We start from the raw sequence: 15381 nt of genomic DNA, 5'->3' as shown, positions 1-15381 counted from the left end.
GCAAATGAAGCCCCTGTTGTGGCAGACTTAACAAGCAAAATTATTCTCAGCAATTATGCTATTTTTGTAAATTAATAAATCAATCCTGTAATATGGTAAATCAGAGTCTCTTACCCATTTCAAACATTGTGAAAACAGGAAAGCAAACAAAGCATATACAAAGCAGAGCAATGGATTTTTAATGATTTCAAGACGTTTTACAAATCCCATATAATCCAACCTACTCAGAAGAAATCCACATCCACTTTTTCATTATCTATATACTTATTTATATACCTGTCCAGGGTTATAAATCACTCCCCTAAGCTATGGAAAAAAATCACAGTCTCCGCAGAATAATCCAATCCAAGATGCTGGTTAAAAAGATGGCTAATTTTACTGCCTGGTGTGACAGATGCAGTATCTGCGCCCTGTCTGTCTATTACTTGCCTACCTGTCTTATTGCCCACTTTTTCTACAATGCCATGTTGGCACACCTAGAGGTGATGCACCCACATGGGGTGATCATATAAGCTAACGAGGCCTCATTCATAGCCATGGGTTGGCAAGTTTACACATTCCCAGTTCGTAATTAGAGTCTAACCTCTCTTGTGCACCAAAGACTTAAAGAAAATGCCATGCCAGCACACTCCTTTAGAGTGCTTCTTCCCATTTAGATGAACAAGCTTCCATGACAGGGTGTTTTATTTCTAAAATTTGACTCTTGGTTCAAAAACATGTCCTTTTACGGTCAGCCAAGGAGGACTAGGGTAGTGTAACGTTTTCATAAATGCATCTTTTGAGAACAAAGCTCTTTCATTTCAGTTAGCCATGGTTGAAACTCACGCATGAGCACATACACCTCATAAATTATGTCGGCACATCATGTAGGTTAGCAGCAAATTCTTAACTTCTCCCTTCCCTGTTCATCTGAGGTGGAGTCACTGATACCCTCCTCCTGGCTCCATTTCTTCCTCGTTCCTCCACCTTCCTGCCTGCCATTTGGGAGGCTGAGAATATGTATACTTACATGGACCCAATACTTGGCCACCAGGGATGAGCCTGTACAGGCCCAATTAACAACCTGATCCTACTGCTGTCTTGCTGGTCTGTCTGCACAGCTAGGCTTCAGTCGCCACTGTCTACAATACACTCCCCTATAACTGAATCCCTCCCTATTATGCTTTGTGTCCCCCAAGTTTCATGTATTGCAAACTCAATCCCCAATGTAGCATGTTGGAAGGTGGGAATTTTCAGAGATGCCTGGGTCATGAGGGCTCTGCTCTCATGAATGGATTAGTCTATTCATTGATTAATGGATTAAAGAGTTGATGGATTAATGAGTTATCATGGGAGTGGGACTGGTGGCTTTATAAGAAGTAGAAGAGAGATCTCTTGTCATGTGATACTCTGCACCACCTCTAGACTCTAAACAGTCCCCTTATCACATGCCAGGTCACGCCCTTGGACTTCCCAGCCTCCAGAATTGTAAGAAATAAATTCCTTTTCTTTATAAATCACTCAGTTTCAAGTGTTCTGTTATAAGCAACAAAAAATGGACTAAGACACTCTAGCAGCCCAAGCTCGTTGACTGGGACCCTCCCCTCCCGTAACAGTGTTTCTTCAAGGGTGGCCAATGATCACTTAAAGAAGAATCACTTGAGGTGCTTGTAAAATGCAGAATCCCAGGCCACATCTTAGATACACTAAATCTCTGGGGATGGATGCAGTAATTTTCAAATGTGAAAGATGATAATTATGCAAACCAGAATGTGAGAACCATGACTTCGATCATTCTTATCTATGTCTTCCCTTGGACCAATAGAGGTGGCATCCTATTCCCTGCTGTGAGTAGCCTGCAGTTAGGACTCCACTGATCTTCTGATTGTGGGCAGAAGAAGTACCTGCATTACTCATATTGAGCCATGTATTGGGTGTAATTCTCGACCATTTTTACTTGAATCCCAGAATGACTTGTATTCATGGCTTGATTTATATTCTTGCTTAATTTGTCTTGATTGCTTTTGTTTCTCATTTATGATCATTTGTTTTATAAGTGTCCCCTTTCAAAAACTTGAAATGCTGACACTCTTTAATTTCTCTCTTGGTTAAGTTTCCACCTCATTAGAACACTGCATTAATCAAGGTTCTTCAGAGAAATAGAACCAATAGGATATTTTCAGAGATATAACAGGAAATTTATTATGAGAATTGGCTCCCACACTTACAAAGGCCAAGAAGTCCCACAATATGCCATCTGCATGCTGGAAACCCAGGAAGGCAGTGGTAGAATTCCATCTGAGTCAGAAAGTCTGAGGACCAGGGGAGCCCATAGTGCAACTCCCAGCCTGAGTCTGAAGGCCAAGAATGAGAAGTGGGCAGGGGCAGAGGGAGTATCAGAGTCTGAAAGCTCCAGAACCAGGAGCTCTGATGTCTGAGGACAGGAGAAGACAAATGTCTTCACTTGAGAAGACAGAGTTCACCCTTTCTCCACCTTTTTGCTCTGTTTGGGCCTAAACAGTTTGGATAATGCCCACTTACACTGGTGAAGGTAAATCTTCTTTACTCAGTCTACTGATTTAAATTTCAAATTTCTTCCTGAAACACCCTCACAGACACACCCAGAAACAGTATCTTACCAGCTATCTAGGCATTTCTTTTTTTTTTTTTTTTTTTTTTTTTTTTTTTTTGAGACGGAGTCTCGCTCTGCCGCCCAGGCTGGAGTGCAGTGGCCGGATCTCAGCTCACTGCAAGCTCCGCCTCCCAGGTTCACGCCATTCTCCTGCCTCAGCCTCCCGAGTAGCTGGGACTACAGGCGCCCACCACCGCGCCCGGCTAGTTTTTTGTATTTTTTAGTAGAGACGGGGTTTCACCGTGTTAGCCAGGATGGTCTCGATCTCCTAACCTCGTGATCCGCCCGTCTTGGCCTCCCAAAGTGCTGGGATTACAGGCTTGAGCCACCGCGCCCGGCCTTCTAGGCATTTCTTAGCCCAGTCCAGTTGACACATAAAAGTAATCATCATGGCCTGGCATGGTGGCTCATCCCTGTAATCCCACCACTTTGGCAGGCACAGGTGGGAGGATCACTTGAGCCCAGGAGCTCAAGACCAGCCTGGGCAACATAGTGAGACCCCATCTCTAGAAAAAAAAAATACAGAAATTAGCCAGGTGTGGTGGTGTGCACCTGTGGTCCCAGCTACATGGGAGGTTAAGGTGGGAGGACTGCTTGAGCCCAGGAGGTCAAGGCTGCAGTGAGCTCTGATTGTGTTACTGCACTCCACCCTGGGTGGGTAACAGAGTAAGACCCTGTCTCAAAGAAAAAAAGAAACAAGAAAAGGAATCATCATGGACACACTCTGAGGGGACACCAATCACAGACTGGTGGGTTTATAGCCAAAGAACCACTTCCTTCAGTTAGTCATAGAACTGGAAGCCTGTTTTGAATTATGCAGTTGAAGGTGTGATGGGCTTTCAGGTAGGGAGACAGTCCTTTAGGAAAGGCAGTGAATTATCTTAGGAAGATGGAGCTTTTGGGTTTGAGCTACAAAATGAACGGGTTTTAGAGTTGCTGGGACAGCCATGCCCCTACAGGGCAAGATTGGGATACTGACTCTCAGAGCAGCCCTGGGCAGCTCTATAAAGCCCACCTTTTTCTCCCCTCCACTCTGAAAAGCATGTCCCATATCCTTCCAGGTGTGCACTCACTCCTCTTTAACGCTTGCTTTTGTGAGTTCTAACCCTCAGGATCTTTCCCCTGCTTCCTCAGGTAGACGCCTGAGAGACGAACCCACACAAATAATTGCTAGTTTGAGGCGCTTCTTCTTCTAAATGTATCTAATCTTCATAAGATATCCACAAAGTCATAGTGTGCCAAATCTTAGATTGTCTTTTCCAACCCCTTCTCTGTGGACAGGAAAATGAACTCAAAATGGGAGAATCACCTGCAAAATGGCACACTAGGAAGGGGTGGAGCCTGATGTGAACAGCTAGAGCCTATTTAGAGTCTGGCCTTTCATTTCTAGGGTCTTCTCTACCTGCTCCTAAAACCATACCTAGATGGGAAAAAGAGTGAACGGTCCCTCAAATACTGCCCTGCCTCACTGTGTCTATTTTTTATTTCCAGTCCTCTCCCCCGTATGCCAGACTCACATATCCATCTGTCTACTTGACTGTTCCTCTTGGGTATGAAACCTTACATGTCTAAAACTAACCCGAATCTCCCCTTCTCTCCAAACTTGCTCCTCCCATACTCTTCCTTATTTCAGTAAATGGCAAGTCTGTCCTTCCAGCCTCTCAAGCCAAACAACTTAATTATCCTTGCCTTTCTCTCACACACCATTTTCTAGCCATCAGCATATCCTTCAGCTCCACTTTCTATGTGGAACCTGACCTGTTATGACAGAGGTCACAGCCATCCTTTCCTTATATTGCAATCACTTCCTAAATGGCTTTCTTGCTTCCGCATCTCCCTGTTCCCTGAAGTCAATACCCCACATAGCACCTGCGGTGGAAGGAGGACCAGTTCTCTCCCCTCTCATAACACTTCTGTGGCTCCCGTGTCAGGCAAAAGCTGTGGTTCTTACCATGGCCTACAAGTCCTGCATGACACGTGGCATCCTCTGGTGCTGCCTCCCACCCTCAGCCTCCACCTCATCTCCTACCACTCCCCATTCTCTCACTCTGCTCCACTGCCCTGACCTCCGTGCCGTTCCTCAAACTTGCCAAGCAAGGTAAAGTCTTTTATGTGAGTCTTCCCTCTTCTGCAACTCTCTCCCCGGATGTCTAAGGCTCACCCCCTTGTTTCCTTCAGGCTCTGCTCCAACGTCACCTCGTGGAAGAGGTCATCTTGACTGCCCCATAGAACTTTGTAATAGTGGCCCATCTTCCCCTCACTCCCTTTCCCTTTGCTTTATTGTTCTCCAAACCATTCACCATCTGACACATTTTATATTTACTTGCTGGCTTACTTATTTATTTTCTATCACTCTGCTCTAGAACATGAACTCCATCATGGTACGGAATTTGCTTTGTTTACTGCTGAACATTTCCCAGCATGTAGAGCAGCACCTGGCACTTACTAGATGCTCAATAAACATCTGGTGAATGTACAAAGGAGTGATTCTGTGGCAGACACTGTGGGAAGCATTTTATGTTCATTATCTCATTTCACCCTCACAACAAACTTGTAAGATGAATATCACATTTTTCTGATGAGGACATGGATAATCGAATGATTCAAAACTACAAACAAAAGGTTCATAGTGCTCACTGCCGATAACTGGCAGAGTCAGGATTTGAACTCAGTTCTGATTCAATTATTTATCCATTTTTTAAAATAGAAGAAGACGTTGCAGGAATTATTCTATTATTTATTCTAATATAAAGCCATACCAACAGAATCAAACATATTATTCTTTCTAAAAATATTTGCATTTTATTTATTTTTACCTTCTTTTGTTTTGTTTTGGAGACAGGGTCTCACTGTGTTACCCAGGCTGGAGTGCACTGGCATGGTCACAGCTCACTGCAGCCTCAACCTTCTGGACTCAAGCAATCCTCCTGCCCCAACCTCCCAAGTACCTGGGACTACATGCATGCACCACTACACCAGGTAATTTTTATTTTTTTTTAGAGATGGGATCTCACTATGTTGCCTAGGCTGGTCTCAACTCCTGGGCTAAAGCAATCTTCCTGCCTCAATCTCCCAAAGTGCTGGGATTATAGGTGTTAGCCACCACACCCAGTCAATGTTTGCATTTTTAAAGATAGTATGGAGAATATGGTAGTGTTGAATCCTTGATGGTGGAATTTCATACATTCAGCAGTAGACCTTCCCCAAACCTTCACACTACTGATGAAGACATACCCAAGACTGGGTAATTTATGAAGAAAAAGAGGTTTAATGGACTCACAGTTCCATGTGGCTGGGGAGGCCTCACAATCATGGCAGAAGGTGAAAGCCATATCTTACATGATGGCAGACAAAAGAGAAAATGAGAGCCAAGTGAAAGGGATTTCCCCTTATAAAACCATCAGATCTCATGAGACTTATTCACCACTATGAGAACAGTATGGGGGAAACTGCCCCCATGATTCTATTATCTCCCACCAGGTCCCTCCCACAACACATGGGAATTATGGGAGCTATACTTCAAGATGAGATTTGGGTGGGGACACAGCCAAACCATATTAGTGGCATTTTGTTCTTGGTTGCTGGATGTATTCTTGCCTCTGACAGAGGTGTGCGTCTTGGTGACCCTTGAGCTCTTGGTGGGCAGATCTCTACTTCCCATGCTCTCTCACCTCCTGGGAACCTCAGGCTTTCTCCATGGCTTCCTGCTCCCCCATCACAGAGGTCTTCATTATAGCTGAGGCGTCCCAGCTTCATCACCTGCCAGTAAAGGAAAAAGATTTCTCTGAGAGCTTAGCTTCCTGTGTATAAAATGAAAAACTTACCTCTGCTGGTCATTGAGAAAAAAGAGAGAATCCCATGATAAGAAAATGGGACTTCCTTTCAGGATGAAGAAAGTGGGAAAGAATGATGTTCCCATTCTACAATAAGGAAAAGCTGCATAAGCTACAAAGTTACAGGTTTTATGAAGCCCATTAAAGAGAGGCACCAAGTAAACCAAATTCCAGGGAGGGACAAGGCCCTCGGAAGCAAGATTGGACACATACAGTCTCTCCTTTGGCAGAGCATGGGAAAAAGACATGGTTGCCAAACAAGCGAGTAAGAAAAAGTAAACTAATATGTTAGCAAATTCTTAGGGGCCCAGGATGGGCCAGCATGTCAGCTTGGAATAGCTGGGGGCTTTAGACACAAGCAGAGCTTGTTCTCCCTGGCAAGCTCTTCATGAACCTCAAAGACTGGGGTCAGGCAGAGACTGGCGAGAGCCTCCTCACTTGCAGGGGGAAGGGGGATGGTATGAGCAATGAATAGCTGGGGGACAGGCACAAAGCCTGCTTACTTACTTCTCTGGACTCTTTTCTTCTATGAAGCAAAAAGCATTATCCCATTTGGGAACAGGTAGTGAGTCATTTTGAACCATGACTTTTTAGAAAATATTAGAAGTGGCCGGGCGCGGTGGCTCAAGCCTGTAATCCCAGCACTTTGGGAGGCCGAGACGGGCGGATCACGAGGTCAGGAGATCGAGACCATCCTGGCTAACACGGTGAAACCCCGTCTCTACTAAAAGATACAAAAAATTAGCCAGGCGAGGTGGCGGGCGCCTGTAGTCCCAGCTACTTGGGAGGCTGAGGCAGGAGAATGGCGTGAACTCGGGAGGCGGAGCTTGCAGTGAGCTGAGATCCGGCCACTGCACTCCAGCCTGGGCGGCAGAGCGAGACTCCGTCTCAAAAAAAAAAAAAGAAAAAGAAAAATTAGAAGTAAAACCCATCTTTCTCTGGAGAAGGTAGGAAACCATTTCCCAGGACATGGGCAAAGAGTCATTGTTACTGGAAGAGTAGAAGCAAAAACCCTTTACTCCTAAGGAGGGCAGGAAACCTCTTGGGTCGAGAATCCTACGCTGATACCAAGAATAGAACTGCACAGCTGGGACGTGGCGGTCCCTTTCCACCCAAGACTAACAACAAATATAAAACAGAGCTTCCCTGCCACAATGAGGAGTGCAGGAACATCGGTAAAGCTTCATCCCCAGTCCCAGGTGCCCAGGGTCCACCTAAGACTGAGGCCAGTCCAGGACAAGAAAACATCTCCTGCCATACCATGAGCCTAGCACTGAGTAACAAGAACTCTACTGTTGAGGATGGGGGAATAGCAGCAAGAGAGATTCCCTTCTGTTGTGTAAGCACTCAAGAACAGTGAAACGTTTAGGGGGAAGCAGAAACACCAGGAGAAACTCACTAGCACCTCAGACCCACACTAAGCAGATGGTTATGGCATCCTACTGCTAGAAGAATTTGAAGCTCAAACCAGCTCAGTTCCTGACTAGTCTAGCTCAACTCCCATCTCCCATTCCTACATACACACTAATGGCCTAACAGTAGAAGAGGCATTTCTATTTCCAGGTGTGCAGGACAGGTCACCAAATGACCTTGGTTAACCCAGCTCTTCCTCCTCTTGCTTGCAATTCAGTACAATGCTCTGAGAAAGCAATATGCTGAGATAAGAAGGACCTGTCCAGAATAGCTTGGGCTTTTTCCTCATTTCTCCCAGAACAGGATGTCCTACAACAATTGTGCACAGTGATCCAGGTTTCCCCTGGGGAATGAAACCCAGAATGCCATGATTTTGGAGTCTCTCAGGTTTGGTACAAAGTGGGACACATGCAGATAAGACTCCATCTGCTCTGGACAGCTTTCCTGAGCCTTGGAGGACTTGGCTCACCATGGATTCCAGGCTTCTGTTGATTCTTGCTGCCTATTGGTGAGTAACGAGTTGCTCTGTCTGACTTGTGTGTGTTTTCTATCTTGCCAGACTCATGCTCTGGTAGTGGGTTTGTGCAAAACCTCCTGCCAGGTCTATGAACCTTAACAAAGTATAAATACTATTTACCTCAGTTTCTATTGTTCCTCTACACGTGATGTATAGCATTCAATAAAAAAAAAATTGTAAGACAGACAAAATTGCAAGAGAAAAACAACCTATCTTCAAGAGATAAAGGAATCAACAAAACCACAATCAGAGAAATCCAGACATTGGAACTATCAGACAGAAATTTTAACATAACTAAATAATATGTTAAAGGCTCCATGGGAAAATATAAATGCATGAACTGGAAATTTCAGCAGAAAGATGGAAATGAGAGAAAGTGTCTGCTAGAAATTAAAACCATGATATCAGGGATGAATTCCTCTCACAAGCCCCTGAGTAAAGTAGACACAGCTGAGAAAAGAAACAGTGAACTTGAAAGCAGGTCAATAGAAACTAATAAAACTAAAACACAAAGAGATAAATGAATGAAAAACAAAAAGATCAAAGTATTCAAAGCTATAGGACAATATCAAATGGCCTAACATGCATGTAATTTGAATCCCAGATGAAGAGAAAGAGGACAAAGTGGAAGAAATATTTAAAGATGTAATAGTCCTTTAGTAAAATGAAATACATGAAACAACAGATCTAAGAGTTACAGGGAACCCAGAGCAGTAGATGCACTTTTAAAACACCCAAACACGTCACTGCCAAACTCCTAAATACCAAAGATGAAGAGAAAATCTTGAAGGAAGCCAGGGAAAATAAACACATATAGAGAAACAAAGATTAGAAATACAACAACCTTCTTGTAAGAAGCTGTACAAGCCAGAAAAAAAAAAAAATGAAGTGATATCTTTAAAGAATTGAAGAGAAAAAAACCTTCTCAATCAAGAATTTTGTACCCAGAAAAAAAAAATCTCAAGAATGAAGGCAAGATAATGACTTTTTAAGACAAACAAGATCTAGGAGAATTAATTTAAGGCAGACTTGGTTCTATAAGAAATGTTAAATTGTAAGTTCTTTACGTAAAAGGAATATGATAACCAAATTGAAACTTGAATATAATCAACGAATGGAAGAGCACAAAAAAAGTAAACATTAAGATAAATATAAGAGACATTCTACTTGTTGATTGCATTGTGAGATACCTGGCTAACTAAAGATAAAAATCATAACAATGCATTGTACAGTTTGTAAGATAAAATAAAATATGTGACAAAAACAGCACAAAATAATTGGAAGGAGAGATTGTAAATATACTGTTGTTTCTTATACTACATATGAACTGGTATAATACTGTTGAAAGAAACATATGATAAGATAAAAATGTATATTAGCTACCCAAGGCCAACCACTGAAAAAGTTAAAAAGGAGTATAACTAAATGAACTAACAATAGATAAAAAATGAAATCAAAGAAATAACTAATACAACTGAAGGCAGGAAAAGAACAAATCAAACAAAGGAAACTAATAGCAATGTGGTAATGTAAAGCCAACCACATCAATAATTAATGTTAAATGACCTAGGACATCTGTTTTTAACCAAGACAAAATAGTAGTGACCACATTTACGCTCCTTCCAGAAACCAGGAAACTGGACAAAATATGCAAAATGATGATTTTCAGGACCCTGAACATTAGTCAACAAAGGATAGTGATTCCTGAGAGACAGAGAACAAAGTGAGACCCATGACTGCCCAGGTATAGTCCTTTGGGAGAGTTTCTGGCTCTGGTTCAGGGAAAGCAAACCCAGGAAAAGCCTAGGATACTATCTGATGAGGAGACAGAGCTGAGAGTCCAGGGAAACTAAGGTAGCTAGAGTTTTCAGTAGACAGTACCAGAAAATCAACAACTGCAAAGGGAGAACACTGAGATCTGCAGAGGGTCCATCACAAGTATTCTACAGGGTACTGATCAGTGTACAGGTGTGAGGAAACAATCTGAGACTGATGAAGGATTGGAGGAAACAGTACATGACATTCACAGTGACTAAGAATAGTGCCTAATCCTACCAGCCAGGCTGGAAAACCTCACAATTCAGGGGGTATTGGGTAGAGTACTCCAAAAGATCTTCCTCAGTGTTTAGAAATAATGAGCCGTAGGCTGAATATGAGTCAGGTCCCACCTAACATATCTTAAAAGCAATACCTGAAAGGATCTAACTGTGTCCAAGTAACTTAACTGCATCCCTGAACAAAGCTCAAGAACATTTATAGAAATATAAAAATATCCAGCACACAAGGTAAAATTAACAATGTCTAGCATCTAGTAAAAAATTACTGAACATGAAAAGCAGGAAAATATTAACTAAAATAAGGGGGTAAATAAATGATCTGAAAATGGCACAGAATTCATAGTGATGTTAAATTTAGCAGACAAAGGCATTAAAATAGTTATTTCAAAAAATCAAGTAAAAACATGGATGAGATATAAAAGAAACCAAAATAAAACTTACTTTAAGGATAAAAATTACAGTGTCTGAAATTTAAAAAAAAACAAACATTGAATGGGATTAACAAATGATTAGATATTGCAGAAGATGGATAAACTTGCTGGTGATTAATACTTTCAGATTTTTTAAGTCTAAAAATTTATTTACTTTACCTTCATTTTTGAAAGATATTTTCAATGGATATAAAAGTGTATCATACAGAATGCTAAACTGACATTTTTTCTTTCAGTACTTTAAAGATGTTACTCCATTGTCTTCATGCTGGCATTGTTTCTGAAGATGAATTTGCTGTTATTCTTCTCTTAGTTCTTCTGTATGTAATGTCTCCATTCCCTGTGCCCCTCATCCCCCAGATGTTTTTCCCTTTGTTACTAGCTTTGAGCAATTTGATGCTGATGGATTTGGGTATCATTTTCTTCATGTTTCACTGAGTTTCTTGAATCTGAGAGTTTATCATTTTCATGATATTTGAAAAGTTGGGAGCCATTATTTCTTCATGTATTTTTTCTATCCCCTTCCTGGAAAATCCCTAGTACCTGTATATTATACCCATGACTTACTGATGCCCTGTTCACTTTTTAAATTTTTTCTATGTTTCTTTTTTTGAGACATAGCCTCACTCTGTCACCCAGGCTGGAGTGCAGTGGCATGATCTTGGCTCACTGTAACCTCTGCCTCCCATGTTCAAGCAATTCTCCTGCTTCAGCCTCCTGAGTAGCTGAGATTACAGGCACTCACCACCACAGTTAGCTAATTTTTGTATTTTTAGTAGAGATGGGCTTTCACCACGTTGGCCAGTTTGGTCTCGAATTCCTGACCTTGTGATCTGCCCACCTCAGCCTCCCAAAGTGCTGGGATTACGGGTGTGAACCACCATGACTGGCCTGCCCTCTGTGTTTCATTTTGGATACTTTCTATTGCTATGTCCACAAGTTTATTGATTTTTTTCTGCAATGCCTTACCTTTTGTTAACCTATCCAGTGTAATTTGTATTTCAGAAATTATAACTTTCACCTCTAGAAGCTCAACTTGGATGTTTTTGCTTGTTTGACAATGGGCAACCCCCTTCAGTACTCATAGCCCATGGGAAGGAGGGTGGGCAATCGTTCAAGGCTGAAGTTTACACTGGCTTGGGTATGCTATAAAGCCCACAGAGAAGGGCCCCCAATGAACCCATTACCATGCTCTTGGGTTCATTTTACGTCTTTCATTTCTCTACTTAACATGTTTAATCTTTCACCTATATTTCTGAACATATGAGATACAATTTAAGATGACCATTTTGATGCTGTTTTTCTACTTCCATCATCTATGTCAGTTCTGTGAGTTTCAATTGATATATTGTCCTCCCTGTTATGGCTCACTTTCTACTGTATACTTCTTTATAGGTTGGTAATTTTTATAGGATCTCAGTCATTGTACATTTGCTTTATTGGGTGATAGATATTTGTGAATTTCATAAATATTCTTGAACTTTGTTCTGTAATACAGAGTTATTAGAAGAGTTTGACACTTTCAGGTCTTGCTTCTAAGCTTTCTTTGGCACAACCTGAGCAATGTTTCAACTAGGGGGCTTTTTGTCCCACTACTGAGGCAATACTTCCCTGATTACACTAGCCAGTGCTCCATAAACTGAGGTTTTCCAGCCTGGCTGGTCATAACAGGCACTATTTACATTCCTGTATGAGTTCCAGGTACTGTTCTCTCTTATCCGTTCAGAGGATTTTCTCCTCACACACCTGCACTCAACAGGACTCGGTTGAATGCTTGAGGGGATTTGCTGTGGATTTCTAGGGTGTTCTTTCTCTGCAGCCCTCTCATCTCTGTTACTCTGTCCTGCAAACTCTAGTCTCCTTGGCCTCCTTGAAATCCAAGGCCTCCCTCTTCAAGACAAGGAGATCAATAGTCTCTGCCTGGGTTTCCTCTCCCTGTACAACCTAAAAAATCCCTCTAGACAGCAAGCTGTGACAACTGTAGGAAAAACCTAATTTGTTTCCCGTCTCTCAAGAATCATGGTCTTTTGTTACCTGATGTCCAATTTCTTGAATCCTGTTGTTTCCTATGTTTTGTCCTAATTCATAGTTATTTCAGGTGGGAGAATAAATCTGGCCCTGTTAGTCTATCATGGCCCTCATGTTTTTTAAAAAAACATTTAAAACAAAGTACATGTTTGAAGACTGTATTGTTAAACTCAAAAACATAAAAATATTAAGATCCAAACTTAAAGTCATTGTAATCAAAATGAAAAAAATTTGTTATAGTCTGTAATTTGTAATTTATTTGTATTTCATATTTTCACCTGGGAGGGGAAGAAACCAACAAATAATGCTGCAGAGGAATTTTTTTTTTTTTTTTTTTTTTTTTTTTTTTAAGAAAGGGATAGGTAGAAAAGTGGTGGTGAGGATTGGACAGTGATCATTAATCAGGGAAAGAAAAGGGAATAAAAAAACAACAAAAAGAAATCTGCTGGGCATGGTGGCTCATGCTTATAATCCCAGCACTTTGGGAGGCCAAGGAGAGTGGATCACCCGAAGTCAGGAGTTTGAGACCAGCCTGGCCCACACAGTAAAACCCCATCTCTACTAAAAATACAAAAAATTAACTGAGTGTGTTGGCAGGCACCTGCAATCCCAGCTACTTGGGAGGCTGAGGCAGGAGAATCACTTGAACCTGGGATACGGAGGTTGTAGTCAGTCAAGATCATGCCACTGCACTTCAGCCTCGGCAACAAGAGCAAAACTCCACTTCAAAAAAAAGAAAGAAAGAAAAGAAAAGAAAAGAGAAAAGAAATCTGATGGGCACGGTGGCACACACCTGTAGTCATAGCTACTTGAGAGGCTGATAGGGAGAAGTTTGAACCAACCTGGGCAACATAGCAAGACTCCATCTCTTTCAAAAAAACACAAAAGAAAGAAAGAGAGAGAGAGAAAGAAAAAGAAAGAGAGAGAAAGAAAGAAAGAAAGGAGGGAGGGAAGGGTAGGGAAGGGAAGGGAAGGGAAGGGAGGGGAGGGGAGGGGAGGGGAGGGGAAGGGAGGGGAAGGGAGGGGAAGGGAGGGGAAGGGAAGGGATGGGAGGGGAAGGGAAGGGAAGGGAAGGGAGGGAGGGAGGGAGGGGAGGAGGGAGGGAGGGACAGGAGGGTAGGGGAGGGGAGGGGAGGGGAGGGGAGGGAAGGGAAGGGAGAAGAAAAGAGATTTGTCTTAGTTATCTACAAACAGTGTGGTAGGAAATTCCTGAGCTGAGAACCAGAAGACCTGAGTTTAGCCTGTCTTGCGACATTGGTAAAGTTATTTAACCTACTTGATTTTGGAAATTACCATTAAATAAGTAATAGATAAAAAAAGACTATTACAATGCCTGACACGTTGTAAAAACACAATAAATATTAATTGCTTCTGTCTGTTCATTTATATAGTTCACATATCAGGAAAGATTGAATACAACCCCTTTTTTAAAATGTAGGTTTTATGGGGCCAGGCACAGTGGCTCATGCCTGCAATCCCAACACTTAGGGAGGCCAAGGCAGGCAGATCACCTGAGGTCAAGAGTTCGAAACAAGCCTGGCCAACTTGGTGAAACCCGTGTCTATTAAAAATACAAAAATTAGCTGGGTGTGGTGGCACATCCCTGCAATCCCAGCTACTTGGGAGGCTAAGGGCAGAAGAATTGCTTGAACCTGAGAGGCAGAGGTTGCAGTAAGCTGAGATCACGCCACTGTACTCCAGCCTGGGCAACAGAGTGAGACTCGTCTTAAAAAAAAAAAAAAAAAAAAAAAAAAGTAGGTTTTATTATACTGGGGTATGGTGAGGTCAACAGATCAGGAGACAATTGCCATTGAAAAGACAGTTGGTTCCTCATAGTTCCTAAGGGGAGAACGCATGCCATGCTGTGCAAGGCCACACAGGGACGCACCACAGTTGGCCGGGAGGCAGACAGAGCAGGCAGGAAACATGAACAAGAGCTTTTATTGTGGTTGCTATGGGAAGAAACAGGCCAAGCAGGGTAAATAGGTGTAGGATTGGCTAGTTTAAATAACGTCAGCAGGCTCTGAGGTATAAGGACAGTCTCTATTCGTCTGGTACCTGACCCTGGAATGATTTGGGCAGGGGGATAATGGCCCAGTATCTGACCCCTGCAAGAGCTCAATAAAAGAGTTGGTTGGGGTACAGGGTCTGGATTGATTCCTTTGCGCACAAGGATGCTTATGGGTGAGCCTTTACTATCACTAGGAACTAACTAGCCCTGGGAAGCAGGACTCCAGATGTCAAAGCATCAGAAATCCAGAAAATAAATACGCATGATTAATACAAAGCCTGACTGCTAAGATGGGTTAACTGTGTTGTCCTCCTATGCCCAGACCTAGCCCTCCCCTCTGCAGCTCCCATGGAGACCACTTGTAACTCAGAAGGGGGAGCCACTGCTTGCAGACCAGGAGCCAAGGCCTTCCTTGCATGCCTGCATTTCCTCCACAGCCAGAAGGAGTCTGAGCTTGGGGCAGAAGCTCTGGAGGCTGGT

General features: G+C 42.5%; 1 non-coding gene across 1 annotated transcript; it reads right to left on the bottom strand.

Annotated features, from left to right (window-relative positions):
- Positions 1-11920: 11920 nt before the first annotated feature.
- On the bottom strand, positions 11921-12054 carry LOC112426214 (small nucleolar RNA SNORA42/SNORA80 family). The gene has a single exon (XR_003017502.1). It is a non-coding gene; the product is annotated as a small nucleolar RNA SNORA42/SNORA80 family (small nucleolar RNA).
- Between the last annotated feature and the right edge of the window lie 3327 nt (positions 12055-15381).

The sequence above is a fragment of the Macaca nemestrina genome, chromosome 1 (genome assembly GCF_043159975.1).
Source record: "Macaca nemestrina isolate mMacNem1 chromosome 1, mMacNem.hap1, whole genome shotgun sequence".
In the NCBI taxonomy this organism is placed as follows: domain Eukaryota; kingdom Metazoa; phylum Chordata; class Mammalia; order Primates; family Cercopithecidae; genus Macaca; species Macaca nemestrina.
The sequence above is the reverse complement of the archived record's forward strand: the minus strand, read 5'-3'. Positions and strand labels throughout refer to the sequence as shown.